Below are 26,734 nucleotides of genomic sequence, written 5' to 3'. Positions count from 1 at the left end.
GCATATTTAAATTTCTTATACTCACCATTCTAAGAGCCCTTATTGATTTATCTGGAACTCTCTGTCGTGTAATTTTTGTAATGGAGACATGTTTTCATATTAGCAATATGCATATGGTGAAGTAGATAAAAGATGAGAGATTTGTCCCCATTTGGCGTATCCAATCAGTTGTAATTCAAAAAGTTTTCTGCTAGGTAGATTTTATAATAATTTGCAAATTCCATTTCATTTCAAAGGATATATGGCTTCAGATCAACCAAATTTCAGTCAGTCTTTGTGAATCTAAAGCACACACGTACATGCACAAAAGTATTTTTGCTTTAAAATATATTAATATATTATTTTATGCTACTTGAATAAAATGAATGTTCCTGTAAATTAAAGTTCCCCATATTTTTAAGTAGCTGTACCATTAATTCTAATTAGTTTATAAACCTCTTTTCACAGATTGCATTTTTAGGTGTCTATAATTAAATCAAGAGTCACAATATTAAACATTCAAGTAAGGGTTTTTTTTTTTTTTGTAATTTTTAAAGTGTTTCCAGGGAAAACGTTTTCATTTACTAATAATATAAAACTTAAATATAATCATAATAATGACAACAATACCAAACACATTTTGTTAATAGCATTTCTTTAAGTTCTTTGTTTATTACTTATGGAATCTGCGCAACAATGTTGGGGAAAAGTGTTACTATTTCCCCCCATTTTATAGATGAGAAAACTGGAGAGGGAGAGCAGGGAGCTAAATAATATGCCAGGAATTGCACACTTACAAAGTGGGGAGCTAGAAGTCAAACCCAGCTGATCTGGCTTTAGAGTTGGTATTATTAATCAGAAACCCATGAAATTCCCGCTAAAAATATTTTTAGTTAATTCATTTGCCATCATTTACGTATAAAACATTTTTAAGGTTTTGAAAATGGAACTTGGCCTTGTTTCTGCACTAGCCATATGTCTTAAAGTGAATTTTGCAGTCTTGGAAAATTGAGGGAAGATGTCTTAGTGAAGGACTCTTCTACTGCATGTTGGACAGCTAAATGCTACTTCAGTGTCTCTAATAGAGGTGTAAGTGTCGAAAAGCTCATTCCTTGATGTTTAAATATACACTTTCAATTACTCTTCTTTTGATAGATTTTTATCCTTTATAAGTTAGATTTTATTTCTGCTGTATATATTTTTTCACTTACACTAATCTAATGGTGGGAGAGGCTATCTTAAATCTTTAAGGTCAAAATACAATTCAGAATACCTACTCCCTAAGAGACATGACATTTTATCCTAGATATATATGAAAATAGAGGAGACTAGAGATGTGTTCTCATGTACTTCACAGCAAAACATAAGTTTGAGAAGAAATGACCTATGTGTAATACTTTAAAACTGGAAAACAAATTGAGAGAATAATTGACATATTGGTATAATGTTCCAAAAGCCTGAATAAATTGTATGTTTTAATATTTAAATTAGATAAACATTTTCATATCCCCAAAGTTTGATTTTAAAAATATTACTGTGATTTACCTACAAACATTGCATTTCAGATTTTTATGGCTTGTACTCCTCTTGACAATCAATAATGTGCTGACTATTATACCAATGTTACGCTGTTATAAACAGAAATGTGATATTCTATGACACTGTCTCTGATATTGTTTATCATATCCACACTACATATATAAACAAGGCACTGTATATTGTAACAAGACACATATTTACCCACTTTTGATTTTGATTTTAAATTCTAAAATCTAATTCTTTAGCCAAATCAATGGTTATTTTTATAAAGGTGTAATTTTTAAGGAAAAAAAAAAACACTTGTTAAGAAACACAATGTTTTAAACATCGATGTTAATGATTAGAAACATACATACATACTGAATACACATGATTTTATATAAAAAAAGAAAATACTATCAACATAATAGATTCCCTGCAATGCCCATTTATGCTATCTAAGTACATGTGGAAGAATTAGCACAATATACTCTTCTGTTTATAAATAGAAACTTAGTAAATTAAGTAATGACTCACAGAATAATTTATTTGTATTCTGGAAATATTTTGGAGAAAGCCTTTGACACGCTGGAGTAAGGTATATAAACTATACTGCTACTCAGGAATATTTAGAATATTTCAGATACTAGAAATGGCATAGTCTTTGTGTATGGTATGTCTTTAGTACAATTTAGACCACCATTTGTCCTCAAGTAGGTCTATTTAAAGTATAATTGACTGCCCTAGCAATTATTGTGAATAGCAGCTGTCTGCTGGTAAAAAGGCATATATATAATGAGGGAAAAAGGATCAAATACATGCAATAGAAAAGAAAAGCATAAAGAAATATCTATATGAGGTATTTTAGCCCAGATTTTATATTTGAAAGGGACAAGGCCTATTAGCCATTTCCAATTAGAGACTATAAAAAAAATGAATGAAAGTACTCATCTATTTATGAAAAGCAGCTGGGACTCCCTAAATCCAAAACTACCAAAAGTTTATTTGTTCTAAAATTGTTACAGCTTACAGCATTTCATTTATTTTCATTAGCTATGTTAGGTTTTGTGAAAACCTTTCTTGTATCATGTACCTTCTGCAACACACAAAACCACCTTGCTTTGTTTTTCTCCTAAATAGCTACATAATTAGGTAGATTATTTCATGTGTCTGTGCCTGTGTTTGCTGAAGAGAACAAGCCAGATAAATTAGCACTTAGCAGAACTCACAATAGCACATAATATGCCCTTGTGTTTCATATAAAGCTTTATTTGTCATTCACGGCTGGTTGGCAAAACTGACTTTGCTTTTGAAAATGACAGGTGGTACTCTGGTGAGCTCTGTATGGAGAAAGAAACAACCTTCACCAAGACAGTTTCTGTCAATAGCTTCCATGATTTAGTATTCAATCTAGGCTTGTGTTTCTTCTAAAGTTCTGTTTCATTTGCATCTCTTAGGTCTGGCATCACCAAAGCACTTTAATAATTGGGATTCTATACCACAAGGCTAGAATGGCAGGCTTCCGCTCTGCTCCACAGGCCTGATTAAAAGACAGGTGAAGTTCAGTGTATTTCAATAAGCTTCAACATTCCATGTCAGGAATCAATAGCCCTCCTTCTTTTTTTAGAGGTTATTAAATTGCAGCTGTAACATTAGCCTTCTTTATCTAATTGATTGTCTTTTCACAGGGCTAAGAAAATCAATAGCAGTCAATGGGACTGCCCTGTTTTTACCTAATAGATGTTTTCTCCTAATTGGCTGCCTGGGTGGCTTCACCGAGCTCACTATGTTTTCAGAAGTCCACAGTATGTTGCAACCCTTGTAAACTATTTTACCCTGTGCAACAGTTATTGATTTTATAATGAAATCTAGAAAAATCAATAGCAATCAGGAATATAGATCAGGATTCCTAGGTACTTTATTACAAAGGGCAAACTCACTTTGCTACCACTTCAAACTGTGATTCAATTAAACATGTCCTTAAAACATTACATTTTCCAAAGATTTTGATCAGAGTCACATGATTTGTTGTCCAAGACCTGGCTCAAAATCTAAGAATCAAAAGATGCTAATTAAAAAATAATATAGCAGTTTTTAATTGGCTATTTCCTTACACAATGAGTTAAATCAAAATCATTAAGGGTAAATAATGTATCTTCCAGGAAAAATGTGACCTATCAAAAGCCATTGTATACAACCTGCAGTCAACTATACTAATTTCTTGAGAATTAATAATAAAATGTATAACTTTAAGTAAAAAATATATTTGGTTGGTTTGCCAAAGTCTTTACATTTATATGACCCCACTAAGCAGCTCTGCCCCAGTATGAGAGAAGCACAGTATTTTTCCCATTAGTCTTGCATCACAGAATCTGTGTTCCAATTCCATCTCTCAGGGCTGTTAGATTTTTGTCTCTGAATTTATTTTGAACATTTACCTGTATGAATAAGACAATGTTATAAATCAGTCTGTGCTATAATTGGACTATGAAGTTCCTAAGAGCAACTGTTTATATTAACTAAACTTCACAAATTAAAAAATGTCAATATCAGTTATGGCTTTAAAAATATTTAATTTCTTTCTTGAAAGAAAGAAATGGTCTTTATTTTTAAAAAGCAAGGAGAATCACTATCTTTTTATGTTTGTTCTTTCACATTTGCTTTGCTATTGCTGACTTCTATTGTTTGTTGCCTATTTTAATACAGCCCTGATTTGGGAATCTTGTTTTTCTTGATATCTTGAATTCTAGACTGCATATATATCTTTAAGGTATATTCTTAGTATCCATTTTTATTGCAACTCTGGATGAAATTTGCATGTCTGTATTCTTAAATCCTACTGTTTTTGATTCCTACTTAATAATAAAGAATAAAAAGTCAGATATTTCCATCTAAGGCCTACAATTTTGTAAACAATTCTCCCTCTCCTTTTGTTATGACAACAAACTGAACATTGTCATTTCTCAAACTAGAATCACAGGCTGCAAAGCAGTTTCCTAATACTTTCCAGATTAGCATGCATGTAGCTTAGTCTTTATCATTTTTCACTGAATTGACATGCCCTGCTAAAGAGTCGTGCCATTTAGTATGCCTAAGCATGATGGGGATGACAGTTCCATAGTCAGTGACAGTCAACCCATGTCTGTGGAGCTGTCTCTTGCTCTAAAATTGCACATCTTATGGTATATTTCTATTTGACCTCAGCTCCACCAGTTATTCCTCCATTATCTGGCAAATGAATAAATAAATAAATAACACCATAAACCAAACTGCATCGCAAGTATAGGCCTTTCACTTGTATGTACTATTCTTAAAGAGTCCAGACTCAAGAAAAGATCAGGTAAAAAAAAACCTTTTTATTTTACCAAGATTTATAGAATGGAGGGTAGGGGTTGAGACTGGGAGAGAACATTGAAGATAATGATGCCTTTCCCAAGCCGAACAGAGACAAATGTCAAAGAAAGGCACCAAAGTGTCAACCAGACATTGTCAATATTGTCTGCATGCCTCAGAACATAATGCTGGTTTGTCTAGTTTAAAGAGTCAGGCAGTGGCCTTCCTTGAGTTGCGGCGTAGAATAAATAACAGTAAAAATTGTGAAATAGAGAAAGTTAGTTTCTAATTTCTGCTCCCCTCCCCTATGGTGGCCTCTTAATTCTTGTGGAATTACGCCTTATGGTGTGCTCTTGCTCTCCTGTCTCCTTATTTTAGGTTCTTGGGACAGAGCATGATAAACGTATTCATGTTAAGTTTGAATGACTTGTAAGAATCATCTCTCCTAAGCACATTGACATTTAATATGGATCAAAACCTAATGGCAACATGTGAATTATTAAGATTGAAAGTTTAGATCATAGACATAGGACTTGGTATTTTTTTTAGACTCATTTTATACAAAGGGTTATGTTCTAATGATATTTTTGAAGTAAGAACACGATACGACTATATTCAGGAGATATAGCCAAGTATAATAGTAATACATTATACAGAAAACTAAATATATAAATTTTTAATGAGTTATATTTATAAGGTTGTTTTATTGATCATGTTTATCATAGTCACTTACAAATATGAAAAGTGTTTTTTGCCTAGAATAATTTCTGACTTTGTTATTGTGCTGGCCAGGGCCTTACACATCATCAAATGTGTTTAAGTTTATGAGCCAGTAAATTAACTTTAATTACCCCAACATTCCTCCTCATTTTGATTAGTAAACAACAATGTGAACTCCTGAAGCAAAGAAAAAGCAAATTCTGCATGATCAGAGTATCAGTCTTTGCCATCAGAGGATTAGCGTGGCATCTGCTCTATTTATTTCATGGTGCATGCGATATGTAACAAATCAAACTCATAACCTCTTTTATCCCCGAATTGATCTTAGCCTTTTTTAAACAAAAGCACTATTTTTGAGCCTAAATCTAAATGGATTAAATATATATGTGGGTATGTTGTAAGCATATGTATATGTGTGTATTTAGGTGCATATACACATATATAGTTCACTAACTGGATGTACATGTATATGCATATGTTCATGCAATAGTTGCTATGACTATTCAAACAAGACAAATTTCAGTGAAAAGTTTGTTCCCCCTACATTTCCACTGAGGAGTTCATAGCAGATACAAAAATGAGATTATCAAGTTATAAAATAATGTTCACAGTGCAGTTGCTGCTTCTCCATCTCCTATCCCTGCCTTATTAACATCACCACTGTCATATTTATTATCATAAAACCAATGTGATTACAGTTCTGATGATAAGGATGGTGATTTTGTGCCTTATTTCATTTGAAGGTCTGTAGTTATCTTTGTATACATTTTCTCACATCTCAAGGAACCCATCTCAGGAGTCCTTTTTAGATCCCAAAACATAAAATATTTGTATCACAGAACAGAAGTAAATGAAGGGAAACCATCATTCTTATTCTTTTTTCTTTGAGTGCCCTTTTTAGGATTCAGAGCAAGTATACTGTATTGTAATCCAAGTAATTGAAACACTTTCCGATTGCTTTTTTAAAAAACTTCTCTACATCCAAAGATAAATCATTGATTTTAAACCTTTACAGCATTTCATCTTTAAATTAGAGAAAGGAATACAGTTTTAAACAAAGAAATTTTGCTTGTGAGCTTAAATTGAAATCTTATATTTAAATTCTTGTGTTTCAGATCAGAAATACTGTTTATCATCCAACCATTTCATTTGTATTTCTAAACCAGGATGTTTATTATGCTTTTATTAGAAGCATAAGAATCAGTGATTGTCATGCAGATATTCTCTGTTGTCTGCCTGAGCATAATCTTAAAAAGGAGCAGGCTCCAGAATAACCCTCCATAAACAAGGTCATACGAGATGTCCGTAAAAGGACAAGGTGCACAGCTAAGGAGGTGAATGAGACACCTTAAATGAAAGACCTATTGCTCCCTCCATAGAAGCTAAGTTAAAAGCAGCATATTCCATTTGGTTTGTCTTTTTCCTTCTCCTTTTGGATTGCCTTCATACACTTTGCTAGATGAAAGCCACAAGTAATGTGAAGAATATAATCATTAGAAAATCATGTTTATTACGCTAAGAACTAAGAGGAAGAACCCTTCAAGAATGAACAAGAATGAGGGATTTATCTGTGATCTCTGCAAAAAAAAATTATCTCTGGATAATTTAGGAACTGAGACAAAATGATGACAGTGTCGTGGCTAAATTCTAACCTCTGCAGGCTGGATTGTCACAGGTTATTGAAAAGCCTGTTGGCAATAACACAGTCTGTCTTGAGTTGGAAATAGTTACTGAATACAGGTCTCTCTTTGACAACATAATGAGCCATAATTGTTACAACACTTGGACTTCACATGAAAATTAGAGTAACCTTATGCAGTATCAATCCTGAAATGGGTGTTCATGATTTTTAAATATTTCTTAGATTTTTTTCATCCAAAAGAATTATAAATCATCTGTCTAGCTGGTTTATCAAAGGAGAACATGCTGGATCATAGCCCATATTATGAACATTGGTAGCATATTAAAATAATGAAAATAATTTGTCAATACATTTATTTGTAATCTGCTTATATGACAAAGGGAAAATGATTTAAAAAGAAATTAATAGCTCTATGGGACACCAGCTGTGACAAAGACACTCTTTGACACTGTGTTGATGCTATGTATATGTAGAAAATTGAGTGAACATCTCCTGGAAAACTGACATTGAGAGATATAATAGAGCAATTGAAGATTTTAAAACCCTCCCACATTCTATGAAGAATCATTTAATTTTTTAGAGATTTACCTCTATGTACACTAGAAGGTTAATGTGACATATAAAGACAGAATTTCTCTTTAAATACGAAATAAAAGTAAATGCTCTATAGAAATGGAAAAGAAAAGCCAACTCTGCTTCCAACCGGGAAGGTGATTGCTATCTAGGCTTAAATCCCTACAAGCTCTATTCTTCTTTGGACCTCTAGGGATGAGGATAAAGTGAGGAGAAGTGGAGAGTGCAGGAATAGTGCAGGGGGTAAGAGCAGGGAGGTATGACACTAGGGTAAAATGAAATTCCCTGTATGCTCTTATTTCTTAAGAGTAATCATTGTGCCTTAACAACCTCAACAACTGATATTTTCCAATGTATTATTATACTTTATTATTGTTTTAATATAATTATAATATTTAATATGTGTGGTGTGTGGTGTTTTGCTTTTATCAGAAGCATATAAATTGGTGATTGTTTGATGGGAGTTCGCTAGTGTTATGTCAATATATATTATCATAATATACATTACCATAATGCATATCTTGCAGGTGCCCAAACTCCACATATTCTTCTACTGATAGTTACTAGGTGAATAAGGCAAAGTCCTTGCCCTCATGAATATTACATTGTAGAAGATTATTATATAAAAGCATATTAGCACGTATTAACATAAACTCACTATCTAGTGACCATGAGCAAGTCCGTATGTCTCTTAGTCACAGTTTTAGACACTGCTATGCGAGCTTTATTTTCCTACTCTATTTCAGCACATATTAAATAGGTATTTATTAAAAATCCATTTTATGTTAATATAATTCTCAGTCTGGTAGCTGATAGTCATTACCCACACAACTAGCCATAACATCAGACCACTTTTCCTATAGTTGTTATGGTATTATTCTTCTTCTTGTAGTAATACTTGCAAACTCAGATTATTTTAAATTACTCTCCATGGTCAATATCCAGAAGTCAATGAATCATCAAGAAGTGCTATTTATTTCTGTAAATGTACTTTCATATTCTTCTACCAGTCCATTTTTATAGTAAACATCTTTTTCAAACTTCATTAATAACTTACCTCAATAAGCTACAAGAAAAACCCTGTAGTGCCTTCAGAAATTCCAAATGATTTTCCAAGCAAATTTTTCTTTATACTATGCAGTCTACCAAACAATTGAAATTTTTCTTCATTCTATTTTTATCTAATTTTCTGTGATGTAATTCCTTTAAATGTGTTAATATTTGGTATGTTCAATCTATTTATAAGTTTTTTATCTAACATATACAGATTCAATAGAGAATTTAAAAAAAAAATAATCCCCCCAAAGCTAGCAAAACCATCTATTGCTGGATTCAATTTGCTAATATTTCATTGAAGCCTTCATTTCCAGGTTCATTAGAGATATTAGTCTCTATATTTTTTCTTGTATTAGCTTTGCTAGATTTTGTTATCAAGAATATGGTAGAATCAAAAAATGAATATTGATTTTGATTTTAATATTTCTTCCTTATTTATAGAATTCTCTGGTGAAATCTTCTTGTCCTAGCATTTTACTTAAGGGGAGACTTTTTTCCTTTAATAAATACAGATTTAGATAAATTTCAGTTTTTCTTTAGTCACCTTTGGACAATTATATTTTTAAGTGACTTTGACCTTTTCATTTTTGTTTGCAAAAAACTGTTTATAATATTTTCTCATTATCCTCTTCATGTCTATGAGATCTAGAATGATATTTTCTCATTTATTCTGGATATAGGTAATTTGTATTTTCTCTCTTTTTTCTCTTGATTAGCCTTGCTAGAGTCTTTATCAATTTTGCTAATCTTTTCCAAAACAGCTTTTGCTTCATTAATTTTATTCTTGACCTATTTTCTATTTCACTGGTTTCTGCTCTGATAACTATTATTTCTTTCCTTCTGCTTATGCTAGGTTTAATTTTAATTTTTCTTTTTGTGACTGTGCTACTTCTTTTTGCCTTCTTTTGAGCAAAACAGGTTGCTTTTTTACTGTTTGATTTTTTTCTTCCATTTTCTTCTCAACTACACATTTTTAAAAATATTATTTTCAATTGTTTCCATAGGGCTAATCACATGCATCTCCAACTTCAAAAAATTTAACATACAGTCAATCTTGTCTTCCTTTACACTTCACTTTCAACACTTCTTACTGCCTACTTTATGCTTCCCAATTCTCACTGCCTACCAACATTGCCTATCGTCCAAATGTATTAATAATAAATTTAGTGGAGGTCAGATGACAACAAATTCTCTGTTGACATTTGTTCATCCAAAAATGTTTTCATTTTAGCCTCATTTTTGAAGAATATTTTCTCTAGTTATAAAATTTAGGTGACTTTTTTGGCATTGGTTTTCAGCACAAAGATTGACTAAGAACTGCCTAAGTATGGTTTTCTTTGTACTTAATGTTTTGGGGTTTGCTGACATCTTGAATCCGGAAGTAAATATTTTCATCAAATTTGTGAAAATTGTGGTCATTATTTATTCAAACAATTTTGGCTCCATTTTTTCACTCTTTTCTTCATCTGAGGCTTTTTTTTTACTAGCATTTTGACCATTTGTTTTTGTAACTGAAGTATCTGTTCATTTTTTTTAATCTCTTTTATCTGTTTTTCAGATTGGAATATTTCTATTGAATTTATGTGAAGTTAGTGACTCTTCTATCTGCTGTCTCCAATCTTCTGTTAATCATTTTCAGTGGTTTTTTTTTTTTTTTTCATTTCTGTTCTTATAATTTTCAGTTCTGGAATTTTGTTTTGAGTCTTGTGTTTATATTTCCTGGTACATATTCCCTATCTGTTCCCTCATGAAGACCATGTTTTGCTTTAGTTTACTGAATACTTTATTCCTTAGTTCCTTAAACATATTTATAATAACTTCTTTAAAGATGTTTCCTGCTGATTCCAACATCTGGGTCATTTCAGTGTTGATTGCTATTGAATATTGCTATGGAGGTTTTGTTCTTGACTCTAGGTCACATTTTTTTGTTTCTTTGCAAGTGTCACAGATTTTGCATTATACTTTGTTGATGAAATGTTTCGAGATTCTTATTCTACTTTCTTCTCATTTTTGTGTTTGTTTGTTTTGATGGCACTTCTAACAACTGGCTGATCATATTGAATTTTTTGGCGCTTAGTTATGCTTTTTGGGGGCAGTTCTGCAGAAATCTAAATTTTCTCAAACCCTTCTTAGTTAGACTAGACCTCCCAAATCTCTCTCCTGAAGATGTTTCCAGGATTTGATTTTAGACTTTCTTAGAGAGGAAGTAGAGCAGGCCTTACTTGAAGACATTGTCCTTATTGTGAATTCATAGCTCTTCTAGTTTATAAGCTGGATGATCAGATTGTTCACAGTGTAGTAGTCTGTTAACAGTGTCTCTTTGCTCTACAAATGCCTGACCTGCAAAGTCCTTCAGCACTGTTTAGCCTATACTGCCTCTGTGCTGTTCTATTCTCAAGCTCATAGCAGCCACCTTTTGTCAAGTCTAATGTAGCTTTGCTCTTTTAGCCAAAAGGCACAGAAAAATCTTACAGCTTTCTGATGTCTCTCTCTACACAGACCTCTACCATCTGGAACCCTTCCTGACCTCTTAAGACACTCCAAACTTTGTTGGGTTATGCTTAGACCCTAGTTTCTTGTGACATGGTCAGAAAATTATTGCCTAGAGAAGTCTGGATGATAATAGGATCAAATAATAAGTTTCTCTTGGGGACCATAGTCTTGCTCTATTTGTTGTCCAATATCTTGAAGTAGATGCCTCATATATTTAATTAGTTTTATACTTTTCAGTGAGAGAGGTAGTCCCATACTAGTTACTGTCATAGCTCAAAATAAAAGTCTATGTTTAGTATTTGAACATTTTTTGCTTGTCAATAGAAAATGAATTTCACCCAAGCCAACGTGATTTTTTAAAATTTGCATTCTATGGCCTGGCGCGATGGCTCATGCCTGTAATCCTAGCACTCTGGGAGGCCGAGGTGGACAGATTGTTTGAGCTCAGGAGTTCGAGACCAGCCTGGGCAAGAGCAAGACCCCATCTCTACTAAAAATAGAAAGAAATGATTTGGACAGCTAAAAATATATATAGGAAAAAAAAAATTAGCTGGGCATGGTGGCGCATGCCTGTAGTCCCAGGTACTCGGGAGGCTGAGGCAGAAGGATTGCTTAAGCCCAGGAGTTTGAGGTTGCTGTGAGCTAGGCTGAATCCACGGCACTCTAGCCAGGGCAAAAGAGCAAGACTCTGTCTCAAAAAAAAAAAAAAAAAAAAAAAAAATTTGCATTCTATTCTATTACAAAAGTGAACTAGTTTACATAATATTTCCTCTATGTTTTGGCATTTAGGTTAAATCTAGTAATTTTGAGTGTTTTCTAAATACCATGCATTGAACCAAATGTTTTATAGGCACAAAAACATCTTATCTTCATGACAATCCTGTAAAAGTATAGCTACATCAACACTTGTAACATTCCAGATGAGGAAACAAAAACCTGGAGAGTGAAAATAATTTACTCAAAATCATAAAATTAGGAAAGTAAAGCTAAGATTTAAGCCCAATTATAATATGCTGTTTAACTCTAATGTATTTAATTATCAAATTCAGCATTTTGTTGGATAAAAATAGTATCTTACATTTGATTAAAAATTTATTAATAAGAGGTTTAAATTCTTTATAGTTTAACTGGCCCTAAGTGTTTCAAATATTATGACTTAGATGTTTATCTCATTTGCTCAACTTTTCCTGTAATGTCCACATTTTATTTGCTCCGGAGATCTCTTTATGTATAAAATATTAACCTATCTATAATTTCTTGTTAGCTTAAGTGCTATCTCTGCTTTTGAAAATAATTGATCATATTGTGAAATTACATAAACATTCATCTATATGGTTTTAGGGTATTTTTGTTTGTTTGATTTAATTTTTAACCATTCTTTTTTTACCCCTAACTCTTCATTTTCTATTACCAGGAATTTTTTGGCTAAACATATCAATGATTTAACATGATAACAATTTCATTTACAAAATATTTAAATATTTGTAAGTATGCTTCTAAGCTTTCAATTTTGTTTCATTGTTCTGGATGACTATTTTTATTTCTTTAGTGTACAGTGGTATATTTCTTTAATAATTTTATTTATATAATACATCTTAAAATCTGAAAATGGATGTCGCTTTTTAGTAACATTTTTGTCAAAATATTCCTGATTATTCTTCCTTTTCCATATTTCATTTGAACCTAAGAAAAAATTGTCAAAATATCTGTGTATATGTCTCTGCATTTCTTTGTATTGCACTTCATGTGTACATTTATTTTTAGAGAGGTAGCCTTTTAAATTCACAGATGAGAAAACATGCATTTTTTATATACATCATTCAACATTTTTAAATTTTATTTACGAAGGGGGAGGGGAGAATAAAAAAAATTTAAAAAAAATAAATTTTATTTACATACATCTGCCATTAAGGTTATTCCTCAAAGTTTATATTTTTGGTTGCTACGGTGAATGCAAGTTTATTCATTTTAATTTTCTACAAGTTATTAACAGAATGTTTAATTTTCTACAGGTTATTAATAGAATTTTCTATGGACTATTTCACTTTGGATATTAATTTTATAACTAGTCATCTTGCTGAGGATTCTTAATATTTCTTTTAAATTTTAAGTTGACTGCCTTGGTTATAATAAAATAGATAATATTCTGAAATGAAACAAGTAATATTTGTAAATGGATTTTTTTAAGAGATACTTTTTTTTCATATATTCAGTGGCTAGAACTTTTTGAAAATCATTTAATTACAGTTGTGGTAGAAGGCATACCTGTCTAATACAACCATGCACCACGTAACAATGTTTTGGTCAATAGCAGACTGCATATGCAATGGTGGTCCCATAAGATTATAATGGAGCCAAAAAATTCCTATTGCCTGGTTATGTTCTGATGATCCAGACCTTGTGTAGGCCTAGCCTCATATGTGTGTTTGTGTTTTAATTTTGAATAAAAAAGTTTAAATAGGAAAAAAATATATACTAATGATAGAACAAAGGTTTTATAATAAGCATATAAAGAAAAAAATGAAACATTTCAAACAAAAATAAAATAATTTTATTTTTATCAAACATTAAGATGAGCATAATATAATAAAATACTATAAAATATATAAATTACATTCACCTCTTGAAATAAAAAGATCTTTATATTTTAAGTATATTCCTTTAATCTCCATGTTTTAAATATATTCTATTTTTAAATTATAATGTTTCTCTTTTTTGTGTATGCTTCTTGATTATATTCATATTTTGTCTTTCACAATGTTTTGTCTATACCAAAAATCATATCAACAATGCATTTATCAATTCTGTAGCATTGTCTTAATCTGTTTTTTAATTTATAAATTTGTTCTCCTGCTTTGTTGAGGTTATGTTGTTCCTTTTCTAAATTCTTTAGATGAGTGTTTATTCTTTTTTCCAGTTATGATTACTTAACAAAAAAATCACATTTGTGTCATAACATCTTTATATCTTGTTCATAGATTTTATGTGCTCTTATTAGTTTGTACATGTATTTTGTATTTGAAGAAAACTTTTGAAAGCAAACTATGAGGTTTCTTCTTTAAATTATGTAACAACATTTTTGTTCATATTTTCTTATTAATTCTTAATTCTATATTACTAATGTTCAAATAAGTATCTTGTAAATTTTGCTATTTGATTTTCCTTGTGGCATATTACATACCCAATTTCTATAAATGTACAATGAGTGTTGGCAGAAAATTACACTTTCTGCTTGAAAGGAACTTTATTCAAGTTATACACCTAAAATATCAGCATGTTAATTAAGTTAATTAAATCTATCATAATTTTATTCATGGTTTTATTACTTGATCTGTCAATAACAGAAAGCTCTACTAAAGTATCGAATTATTACTGTGTTTCAATGATCTACATGCATTTTTTTTTTTATTCGCTTTCTACATTTTGTTACTAGATTGTTTCAGGAAGACTGTATGGGTACTATACTTTTCTGTACTTGAATAGTACAAAATATTTGTTATCTTTACATAGAAATGATGAACTGTCTAATGCTAAAATTATTGGATTGTAAATTTACTCCAGTGAAATCTGTAGTCTTCTGATCTTTGCTTTTACAAGTTGTGATTGATTTTGACATTAGGATGATTGATTCTTGCCCTGCAATGCATTTTCCACACTATGGAGACATTTCAATATTTCTGTGAGTATTTTTACCCCATTTCCAATTTCATCTCCCTTCTCAACACTACAGACCTCAAATTGCTCTTTACCTGTGACCCTGCAGGAAAGCCCTGCACTTGCTGCTCTGCTCTGTAATGATTACAATAACGCTGGTTTCCCAATGCAGCCAAACCATTTTAAGTCAAAGTTGGTTGCATTATTATCTGTGCAACATATTGATGAATACAAAGCAGGAGAAATTTTTGTGTTTTCCATTTTCTATAGAACTCATGTACCATTGTGATGGTTAATTTTAAGTGTCAACTTGACTAGATTAAGCTAGTAAAGCATTACTTCTGGGTACGTCCATGAGGGTTTTTCCAGAAGAGACTGACATTTGAATCAGTGGACTGAGTAAGGAAAATCTGCCCTCATCCAATGTGGGTGGCCAACATAATCAGTGAGGACCCAGATAGACCAAAAAGGCAGAAAATAGGCAAAATCACTCAGTCTGTCTCTCCTCTGGAGCTGGAACACCCTTCTTTTCCTGCCCTTTGACAACAGAATGCCAGGTTCCCTGGCCTTTGAACTCTGGTACTTACACAAGCAACCCCCTGGCTTCTTGGGTCTTCAGCCTCAGAATGAGAGTTACATCATGCGTTCATTCCCTGGTTCGGAAGCCTTTGAGCTTGGACTGAGCCGTGCTACTGGCCTCCCTGTTTCTCAGCCTCCACCATAATCATGTGAGCCAATTCCCCTAATAAATCTCCTCTCTTATACCTGTCTTTCTATAAATACTACTGTTTGTTCTGTCTCTCTAAAAAACCCTGACTAATACAACCACCATAGATGAATATATACTAAATAATTCATTTTGCCATGTCTCCACAAATTGGAAGTTGTTCCTTTTGAAAAAAGGAGTATCTTTGGGAGAAGGATTTACTATTCCCACTAAGAAAGCTTTTGTTAGAATATATTAAAACACTCTAAAATAAATTGTACCCTCTAGGTACCAAAAGGCTATATTAAGGTTCAAAAATTTTCAAAATATATGTCAAAACTATGGTAGGCCATGGCAGGCCCTCCATGAGTGCAATGAGAAGTCAAGCATGAAAAAAACCTATCAATGATATAAGAAGAATTTATAAGGTAGCAGGAAGCCCCTTGAGTGCTGACATTGTTCCTTTTCCAACCTAAAGGTACAAAGGACAAAGATCCATTTGTTCCTTCCTTTCTGACCTGTAGAGCTCTTCAGTCCAGCAGTTTGCACTGACCACTTAATTTTAGGCTCTGCTTCACAAGGAACAAAAGAAGAATCAGACACCTCATATGCTCCCTTGTCTCCACATCTGATGTATTTTATTTGCACTGCTTTGTGATGATTTGGTAACATACCAAGAGAAAAATACCTTAACACCAAAGGTTGTGAAACTTGGAGATTTTCAAAGTAGGGCCAGGCCGTTATTGTCATTCCTACTACAGAGTATTTTAAAACGTAATTTGGAGTTATATTATTATTTTATATTTGAAATGTTTATAGATTTGAACATACACAAAATTATGTGACACAGTTGCTATTATTACTTTTATTTCTGCTATCAGGAAAAATGAGTTATTGCTAAAAGTTTTGTATCAGTGCACTGTGACATCAAACTATGTCCTATGGAGCTTATTGAAGGTTTATTTTTTTGAGGTCTTTGACAAGTTTTGTACATTTTGAATGAACATATATTTTTAGCTATTTATTTATTTTAATGATATTTTAGATACTTATGATACACTAATATATAATCTCATTTTTTCTCTATTCTCTTCAAATTACATTTTCATTTTCACCACGTAGCTAAACATGAAAGATTAAGAAGAATATGTAACCTGAGGTAGAAAGAATAATGTCTCTCCTCCCTGAAACCCTCAACAAAAGATATCCACATCTTAATCCCTGGAACCTTCCAATATGTTACCTTACATGGCAAAAGGATATTACTAATGGATTAAATTAAATACCTTGGAAAGGGGATATTATCCTCCATTATCTGGTGGGCTCAGTATAATCAATTTAAGTCTTTAAAAGGGAAGAACTTTTCCCACTTGTAGTCAGAGGAAGATATGCTATGGGAGAATGGTCAGGGAGATGCAATGTTGCTGGCTTTGCAGATAGAGGAAGAAGGCCTTGAGCCAAGAAACGTGGGGGGCTTCCAGAAATTTGGAATGGAAAGGAAATGTATTCTTCTCTAGAGCCTCCAGAAAGGAAGGCAGCCCTGTGACAACTTGAACTTAGCCTAGTGAAACATGTGTTGGACTTCTGACCTACAGAGCTGTAAAATAATAAATTTGTGTTGCTTAAGCCACTAAGTTTGTGGTACAGCAGCGATGAAAACTAATATATTGCTATCAATAGAAAGTTTATTATATTTATTTAACAATTGCTCAACTTATATCCCTAATATTAAAATATTTTAATAATATAATTTTAATTTCCTTTGAATGTTAATTTTCTATATGAAAATACAAGAGATTCTACATAAAAAGGATGCAGTTTGCTTCAGAAATGAATCACATGAAAACCCGGAGGCACGCAGAAGAACGTGTTTCCTTTGTTAATAAGTGCTGTGGCTAAAACTTTGCTGATCATATTGATTAACATGACATGTTAATCTAGTTTCCAGAAAACTTCATGTGGCTGAGAAAATTTTGTTGTACAGATCATATTTGTTGTGCAATAGGAAGAAAAAAATATCCATTTTCCACCTCCTGCCTCTGGTTTTCCTAAAACAAGGTCAACTGTAGAAGAACAATATGTTGCTAGTGTGCCTGCCAAGTTTTAATTGAAATGTTGTGATAAATTTCACTGCCAGGTCAGATGTTATTTTCTGGTTAAGGAGGGTCAAGTTGGTCTCTTAAAGAACCACTTTTGATTTTTATAGTGTCCAGTGATTTGTTCCTGGAAGTTGATTTACCGCAGAGCTGACCTCCGTCCTCTCAAGTTGATCTTTGCCAGCATTGTCAAGTCTCCGGTTCACCTATGGTCACTGGTAGAAAAAAGTATTTTATTAAACTGGGCTTCTGATTTTATTAGTGTGAAAATAGGCCTTTCCTAATCGATGGGACAGGAAACATTCACTTTATTGCCTTAGACTAGAGACTAAAGGTCATTTAACACAAATAGAATGAGGCACATAACAAAAACAGCAGTAAATATTTGATGATTCAGCATAAATAACTTGGTTAACACTAAAAAAGTCTTCCCTCTTCAGTATATACATTAGGTTAACAAAAATATTAAAATTGTTGAAATTTAGAAGAACTTTATCTCGGATGATAATCCTCACAAATGATTATTTTTAAATTACAGTTTGGGGTTGGTTTTTGAATACATCTAAAGGATTGTAGGGTTCTGCATAAGGATTTAAATAATACCAATGTTTCTAAAGAGTGCAGCTTGTGTTCCACATGTTTAAAGTGTTTTATTATTATAAATACTATAAAATTCCTTGAAGAGACAGTGAATTTTGGAGAACATTAATAAACTGCATGGTGAGAGAAAAATAAGAAAATGGCAATAACTTTGCATTTCGCTGATGAAAATATGTGAAGGTGACATCAGGAAGCAAGGAATGTGTACTCATAATCTCTGTCTTGCTGAGCATTCTCAGGCTTGGTGAGCTGGTGGCTGTTATTACTCAGAATTATCTCCCTCAGTCTTACAGACTGGCTTGGAAAACCTACAAGATTCCCTTGTCCTGTTTCAAACACACACACAGCTTAAGCATCTTTGCACCTTAGTAACATTTTCAGTTTTTCATTAACACTTGAAAATTCACTTGTATGACTTGAACAACAGCTTTACTCTTACCATTTTAAGACAAGTTATAATATCTAGGTCATTTGTATTACATATGAATGTATATAAAATGCTAATATAATGACCATTTTTACATCTACATTTACAATATCTTATCAATATTGTTTGGCACGTTTTATTATAATCTAATATATATACATACACACTGCAGCAAAAACTTTCTATGATAAAGGTTTTAATCAACATGACAACAATGAAGGATGAATTTTTTTTAATTTTTTATTTCAGCATGTTATGGGAGTAATTGAATCTACATATAAAAACCGTATCTTTGAATAGTGGATAGGAGTTAGTGATAAGAAATTTAGATGTTTTAAGCCAATTATTTAATGCTTATGGTTGTTCTCAAGCTAGTGATAGAGATAACTTAAGAATATATACCATTTAAAATTTGAAGTTGAAGAATTATTACTTTTGAATTTAGAATAACATGAGCTAAGGTACACGAAAGTATAAAGCACAATATGTGTGTTGTTATTTTTATTTTTTCTGGTGATTTTATTCAGGATGCTTACTTACTAAGCTAAATGTAATGGTGCCCTCATCACCCTAGAACTGCATTGTGTGCACTTCACTGCTCTTGTTATTTATGTAAATTATTGACAGTCATAAAAAACTCAGAAAAGTTTACTATTCAAGAGTATAATATTGAATAGAATGCTGTGTCAGACTAATCTGTTTATCATGAAAGTAAGCAAGAAATATGACTGTGTAACAAAGGAGTGGGATTTTACAACCAGTGGTCTATTGTTCTTCAGCAATTATCAGTCTCTGAGGCTTCAAATATGCAAGTTCAGTTTGATTAGCTTCCATAAATTTATACAAAATTAACGAAATAGACTCTGTTGGTCTACATGAGAGGACACATTAATAATTTTTTCATTTTTCACCCAGTTACTTAAGCGTGATGTCATTACAGCTCTAGGGCATGCGAGGGGAGAGACTAAGGCAGTGAAAAGAAATGAGCTTGAGTTTGATTTCCTTCAGACTGTGGGCTGGGCTGGAGGCTTAGGCAAGTGATTTCATGAAAGCCCATATGGGTCTTGGGGCATGAGGATTATTCTGGGCCCAGATAACAAAGTGTGACAGAGAATTACAGAGGTATCCCTTCCCTCCATGTCTGCTGGTAACCCACTACAAGAACAAGAACCTTTAGTGACCTTGAAGGACAGACACTTGAGATCTTATAATAGCAGTGGCAACAGAGAAGCCCTTTTAAGTGGCTTTGCTAATATTTTATATAAAATAGGGTGAACCAAAGAAGGAAGAAAAGTACACAGAGAGTGCCATGTGGTAATGGTAGTGGTCATACTGGTGACTGATTGTCTTGTAAGCAAATGTGAATGTACACTTTAAAGTCTCTCAGAAAAGCATGCAGAGGATTTGGGGCATGGTGGTGGTAACCATGTGCAGGTAGAGATTATTAATAATAATGTTTAGTATCATAAGTAGATAGGGTCTCAACTTAAAAGGATCTCAAAAGTCCATAAGTAGCAGGTAAAAAAAGCAAATCATAACAGAGCTTATTATGGGCCAGGCATTACTCTAAGGGCTATACAGAGAGTGACTCTGTCCTCACACCAATCCTATAACATAGTTATAATAATTGTTGCCATTGTATAGATAAGAATACTAAATCAAAGACATAAATCACTAAGGAAATTGTGGAATCATAATTCAAACTTAGATCATGTTCTAATGTGGTTAGCCTTATACATTTCATTATTTTTAGGTGAAGAATGTGAGTTAAGAAGTTTAAGTCAATTTCTAGCAAACCACAAAGCTTTAATTTTAATCTAAGTGATTCTGAAATCAAAATCCAGTGCTTTTTAACCATCTTGTTATACCATAAATTACGTGAGGAATGTCTGAAATGGTAAAGATTCTGAGATATTAGGTGCTCGCACCTTACCTGATAGGGTGTCTATTGGTGGAGAATACAACGTGCTTGCTTGCCCATACTTACCAAATCAGCTATGATTTGGTCCACTCTGTGTTTCTTTCTTTTTCTTTTTCTTTCTTTCTTTTTTTTTTTTTTTTGTCTTTCTGTGCCTGGTTTATTTCACTTAAAATAATGTCCTTCAGATCCATCCATCTTTCTACAAATGACAAAATTTCCTTCTTTTTCATGGCTAAATAATATTCCATTATGTGGCGTATGCTACATCTTTTTTATCCATCCCTCCCTTGGTAAACACTTAAGCTGATTCCACATTTTAGCCATTGTGAATAATGCTGCAATAAACACTGAAGTGCACATATCTTCTGGTTATATTTTATGTCTTTGCCTCATTCAAGTGAGGTTTAGAGGCATGTCCTTCCCCCTTAAATGTTCACTGTGTCTGTGACCATTAGTTATGAGTTTACCCCCCTCCGATTCCCTAGTCCGTGGAGAATATTACTACCGTGTGAGCACCATAGTGTTGATCAGTTAGTTAGTACCAATTTGACGGCAAGTACATGTGGAGGCTATTCCTCCAATCTTGTGATACCTCACTGCAGATAATGGGCTCAAGCTCAATTGTCTTAAATAGCTAGTTGCCTCAAAAGGGAGTATTTTATTCCAATTGGCTACCACAACCATGATTTATTGAGAGTCTACTATGGATTGGGCATTATGCTAAATGAGCATCTATACTACCTCTCTTTGTCCTCAACAACATGCTGAGAGAAATGTATTATTAACTTTATTTCACATATGAAAAAAAGTGAGTTCTAGAAGTCTAACTCACCTATGACCACTCAGGTGGTCAGGTGACAAGGAGCAAACCAGGTCTATCTGATGATGCCATTAATTCTACATCCCCTTTTTTAGGACACCCAAATTTACTCAATCAGCTCCATGTCCTTAAATTATAGCAGCATAGAGCTTCTATGACACAATGTTCTCTGGCTTAATATTATCATGTCTGCCACCATACTGCATTTAACTACTTTTTGTTTGATTTTCATGCATAATCATGAAAATAGACATGAAAAAGATGAAAACAAAATAAAAATTATATATACATATATGCAATATATACATATATTCTTGTTAAAATACTTCTTTGTACTATTATATCCCAAGGTAGCTCACAAAAGCCAATAATTATTTGGTAAAATATATCTCATTTTATTTAATTTGTATTTACTTATTAAGGAACCTATAAACAATGTGTTTCCATATTTTTCACCTGCCTTCATGTACTTTGTCCTTTGGCTTATAAATTAATGAATTACTACTTGAGAGCATGTCTCTTTTTTTCTATTTGATGTTTAGCAGATGCCACCTGTTTCCAGAGGACAGGTTGTTTGTTGTTATTAAGGCACAATACACAGTATAGAGCGTATAAACACAGTTGTTGGAGTATAATTACTTGAGCTCTTTATGGAGGTGGATCATCTCCCAGTACAATGCTCAACAAGACAAAGTAAGGCCAACTGTCTTTTATGGCATCAGCTGCCACCCTGAGTTTGGTGTTTTGCCACCGACACCAAGTCTTTTTTGTTTATCAGGTAATTAACAGTAATGATGTCTTGCTGCTTGGCTTTGTTTCAAAACCAAAGCTCCTTCTTTGCAGATTTGGGTGGACTCCTAGGCTCAGGCCCGTGCTCTGACTGTCATAAGCACCAGCAGGCAATTCCAGGCTTAATTACCTCCCTGTTTTGTTCTTTACATTGGGCAATAAACATCCAGTCTAAAGGCAATTTGTAGGAGAGAGGGAGAGAAAAGGGAGGGGGTGCCTCCTCTCACAGCAATGCGTCCATCAAATAAACTAACTTAAAAATGTTTTGACCTTGAGTTCTTAAACATTATTGTAATTCCCCATCTTATAAGGAAAAGCATTTTAAAGAAAAGTTATTCAAATAAAACACAATCTCACAGATAGGCAGTCTGTTTATGAAATATGAGGGAATTCAATTACCCATGAATGGATGAATGGCTTTTTTTCCTCTCTTTGTCTGGTCATCATTGTTACTGTGGATTTCTTTAACAAAAGATATCAAAATAAACAGAAATGTCTTCCATGAACTGTGAGCCTGCAGTTAAGTGGTATATATATGGGAGTGTGCTTCTCTGAGGTGTATTTAGTATAGGTATAATTTTTTAATGGTACATTATTGAATTTTTAGCAAAGTCACACTTAAAAAAGAAGAAATTACTACAAAAGAATGAGCAAAGCTCTAGAAAAATACCACATGCAGCTTTTAATTTTTTTCTTACAAGAAGGACATTTCTTTCATTAGAAGTCTTAAATAAAATTTGAGATAATTAGGTTAAATGTTGAAAACATACAAATCTACATGAAAACTACATGCATTTGTTTTAGCACTTGCAATTTTTGAGTCTTATTGACTGACCACTTTATTGATTTGTAGCTTTTTTGTCATGGGAACCATATTTTAAAATAAACTTTAGTATGTAATATTTGCTAGTGATCTTCAGTGCTTATTAGTGATATTTGGCACATTTTAAATTCCACACTTGAAAATTGTAGAGGTAATTGTATTTATTATAAGCAGTAATATTATTATCCATATTACTTTTGCTAGATAGCTCTTGCGGATAAATGATCAAATATTTAAAATGAAGTTTGCCCATTTCATGTTTATGAAGCATTTAATTATTCTACAACTTATTTCATATTTTGGTCTCTTTCCCAGTTAATAGAATATCTGAGTTAAACTATAGATTCTGCATATAGCAGACCAAGAGGTTCAGTACATAGTTCAAATAGTGAAATAATTCCCATCACATTTAACAAATTTGAGTAAACCTTGTATGCAAGGTTTCATATGGGAACAGAGGGCATTTGAATAGAAAGGTGATTTTTGTGTTTTCTAAATAAATTTTACAAAAAATATATCAGTCCTATGAAATTCCTCCAGTATAGTAGTTCCTTGGTAATTTCACCACTTCTTACTAATGTTCCTCAGATTTTCATGGATGAGATGTTTCATAAAGATGATGCATGGCCTTGTCTCCAATATAAAAGCAGAAAAACTACTACTTTTCCTGGCATTCAAGTAGTTTTTTCCATTTTTAACTACATTTTGAAAAATAAGTTTTACATGGTCTGTCTAATTTTATTTCATTTTATATGAGGATAGAAAAGCAAATATTTTAAAAATTAAAAAATATCCAACTTATTAAACACAATATATCAGAAATATCAGATTTTGCTGCATCTATAATTTACCATGCTATAGTAAGGCCAATGGAAACACTTATATAAAAATGTGTTTGAATTATTTTTTTACTAAATTTAGTCATTATTGACTTAGCATATTTAAAATTGATTTTAGTGAAAGAAGAAATGAATTGATTGATTATATAGGTAGGACAGAGTGTAGAAGTATATAGTTTATAGTAGTAGTAATTTTGAGAAACCCCATAGAGGTGGCCTGATATTGATAATCTACCAGAATTTATCTACAGAACTCTTGAAATATAATGGTTTATTTTTTCTTTTAATGTGACAATGTCCTGTAACCTCAAGGTTCATAGAGGAACCAAGAAGCCCTTCACACCATTTTAAAAATATTTTTCTCATACATGCAACAAATGCAAAAGGCTTAGGCTAAATTGGAACTTGATAAATCATAGCTATTCTATTATTATTCATATCACGGTGATTATTATTTATTATTGTTTTGTTTGTGTAGAGAGAAGCATTATAATAATTATCTTTGAAACTCTTGTCAACTAAAAAAAAACAGTTTCACATCTAAGAAGAATGATTGTGACTATTACTTCTTGAAATAACATCAACATCACTGTGGATCTGGGTAAAAGTTGGGAAGAGAAAAATGTAACTGCTCTAGACCTAGCACCCTCCCACTTTTCTTTTAATGGACATGCTTTGAGCAGAGTTCATTTTCTACACTCTAAATCACAAAACAATGACAGAAATGGTAAAGGATGGGATGATTTTTAAACTAAGACCCTGTAAAACACTCTTCAAATGCAAGAAAGAGGTTCTTAAAATCATTTCCACCTTAGGCCATCTTTTCCAGGAACAAAATGTCTTGGCAACCAACTGTTTAGTGAAACAATAACAGCAGTCAAGTCCGCTGTTGTTTGTTTATTTGTTTAACTCAATTCTGCAGGATGGAACTATTTAGACATAGGCTTAGTGACTACATTTGACCCTCTATAGCCACACACTCTGTTGATTTGGGCAGTAAGAGTGGATCCATACACACCAAAACCCATAGTCACACTACTACTTCAGTATTTTTTAACTGGAATTTAATTTTAAGCTTGAATAAGAATTTGAGAAAATTTATGTGATCACGTTTTTAGGTGAGGATAAAATAATTTGATAAAGGCAGTGTACAAATTCTTGAGAATCAACAAATATTAAGCAGATTTGAGCACTGTTTTGGGGTTTATTTTATTTTTGTATTTCAACACAAAATTGCTTGTATTTTCTTTACAAATCACGAAAGGGAAAGGAAGTAATAATAATGACGATGATGATCCATTTTGACCATCTTATTATCGTCCTCTTATTCATCTGGGAGCTTCAGTGCAGTCTTAACCACCCCGTAAATACTTATTTAGCAAAAGGAAATAGAATATATTTTTTTCCTCAGACTCTCTGCATTGATATATTGAAATAGCAGGGAAGGAAAAAAAAGGGGGCCATAATGCTTCATTAGTTAATTGTGCAGAGTACAGCTCTTTAGGGGTAAACAAGTGAAGGACATTTGCTGAATGGCTCGTCCTCGTCATGCATATTATGGCCTAATGATGCTAGTAATGGTAGGAGGCTCCTGGAGAGTCATCTGTCAAATTAGCACATTGAATTATTTATTGCCTTAGAGTAAAATTGTTGAAAGGTAGCAGCTGAGACATGGTTTTTATAAATCTAAAATTCAGAAAAAAATACTAGAAAACTCATACAGCTGCTTTGAGGGTACATTTGCTTTTTAACACTTGGATTTATGAACGCAATAGTCCTTCTTGAGTAAACAGAGTTTATTTCTACCCTTAAATCTGATATCATGTGTGTGTGTGTGTGTGTGTGTGTGTGTGTGTGTGTGTGTGTGTGCGCGCGTGCGCGCGCGTACACGTGTGAAGTCCTGGGTGTTTCATGCCACTAGTTATAATATAATAATCTAAAATTCTAGTTAATTGTTATTTTAAGTCTTTTTAACTCATTTCAACTACCTCATCTAGGTAAAACATAAGACAAAATGCCAATTTTTACTAGGCTCTATGCCCAGGAACTAACACGGAGAGTGTGATTCTTGTAACTGTTCACATTTTTGTTCGAGCACAAAATTGTCTAAGACAGAAAGGCTGCCTTCCTGGGACTTAGAGAAAGAGACACACCTATGCTGAACTCTTTATGAAACAAGACAATAGTATGATAAAGCACATGAACTCAGAGGAACCTAAGCACTTGAAGGCCTAAGTAGGCTAATAAATTCAATGTTTCCAAAAAGTATGATTTCATTATTTGTTCAGTATTTACTAAGTGGATATGGGAAGAATTTTTTTTTCTGTTAATGGAAATAAATTCATTTACCAGTTTCTTCCATTGGCCAATGAAGATCACTGTTCTGAAGGAAATTAAAAAAAAAAAAAGTTTACTGATTCTTGATGGCCCCATTCCCTCTTTATATCTTATTTTTAAAATTTCTACCCTAAGTCAATAACTACCTAGGAAGACTTAAAATTTTGATTATAAAATATATCATTAATTTCAAATAAGTAAAGCTACACTATGTATTATTGGTCTCAAATTAGCAATTCAATGATTTCTCAAAAACACTAAATTTGAGCCCTATGAGTAAGTGAGAATGCACATATGTGTGTATGTATCCGTTTGGTCAGAAACAGTTTTAATTTATTATAGTGATGTTCTGGTACTCTTAGAAATTCCCACCTGGCACCTTCTGGGCTGGCTGGCCTCTGTTGGGTA

The 26,734-nt window shown here is 32.7% G+C and overlaps 2 long non-coding RNA genes across 2 annotated transcripts in view; one reads left to right on the top strand and one right to left on the bottom strand.

Moving 5' to 3' along the window:
* The window catches only part of LOC123648020, a 128,159-nt gene that overhangs the window by 71,698 nt on the left and 29,727 nt on the right, over positions 1–26,734 (top strand). The gene's annotated exons all lie outside the window — the stretch shown is intronic.
* LOC123648021 lies at positions 2,746–26,372 on the bottom strand. Its single transcript, XR_006738455.1, has 3 exons — positions 26,339–26,372; positions 24,556–24,586; positions 2,746–3,037 (listed from the first exon to the last, which is right to left on the bottom strand). It is a non-coding gene; the product is annotated as an uncharacterized LOC123648021 (long non-coding RNA).

The sequence above is a fragment of the Lemur catta genome, chromosome 12 (assembly GCF_020740605.2).
Source record: "Lemur catta isolate mLemCat1 chromosome 12, mLemCat1.pri, whole genome shotgun sequence".
In the NCBI taxonomy this organism is placed as follows: domain Eukaryota; kingdom Metazoa; phylum Chordata; class Mammalia; order Primates; family Lemuridae; genus Lemur; species Lemur catta.
The sequence above is the reverse complement of the archived record's forward strand: the minus strand, read 5'-3'. Positions and strand labels throughout refer to the sequence as shown.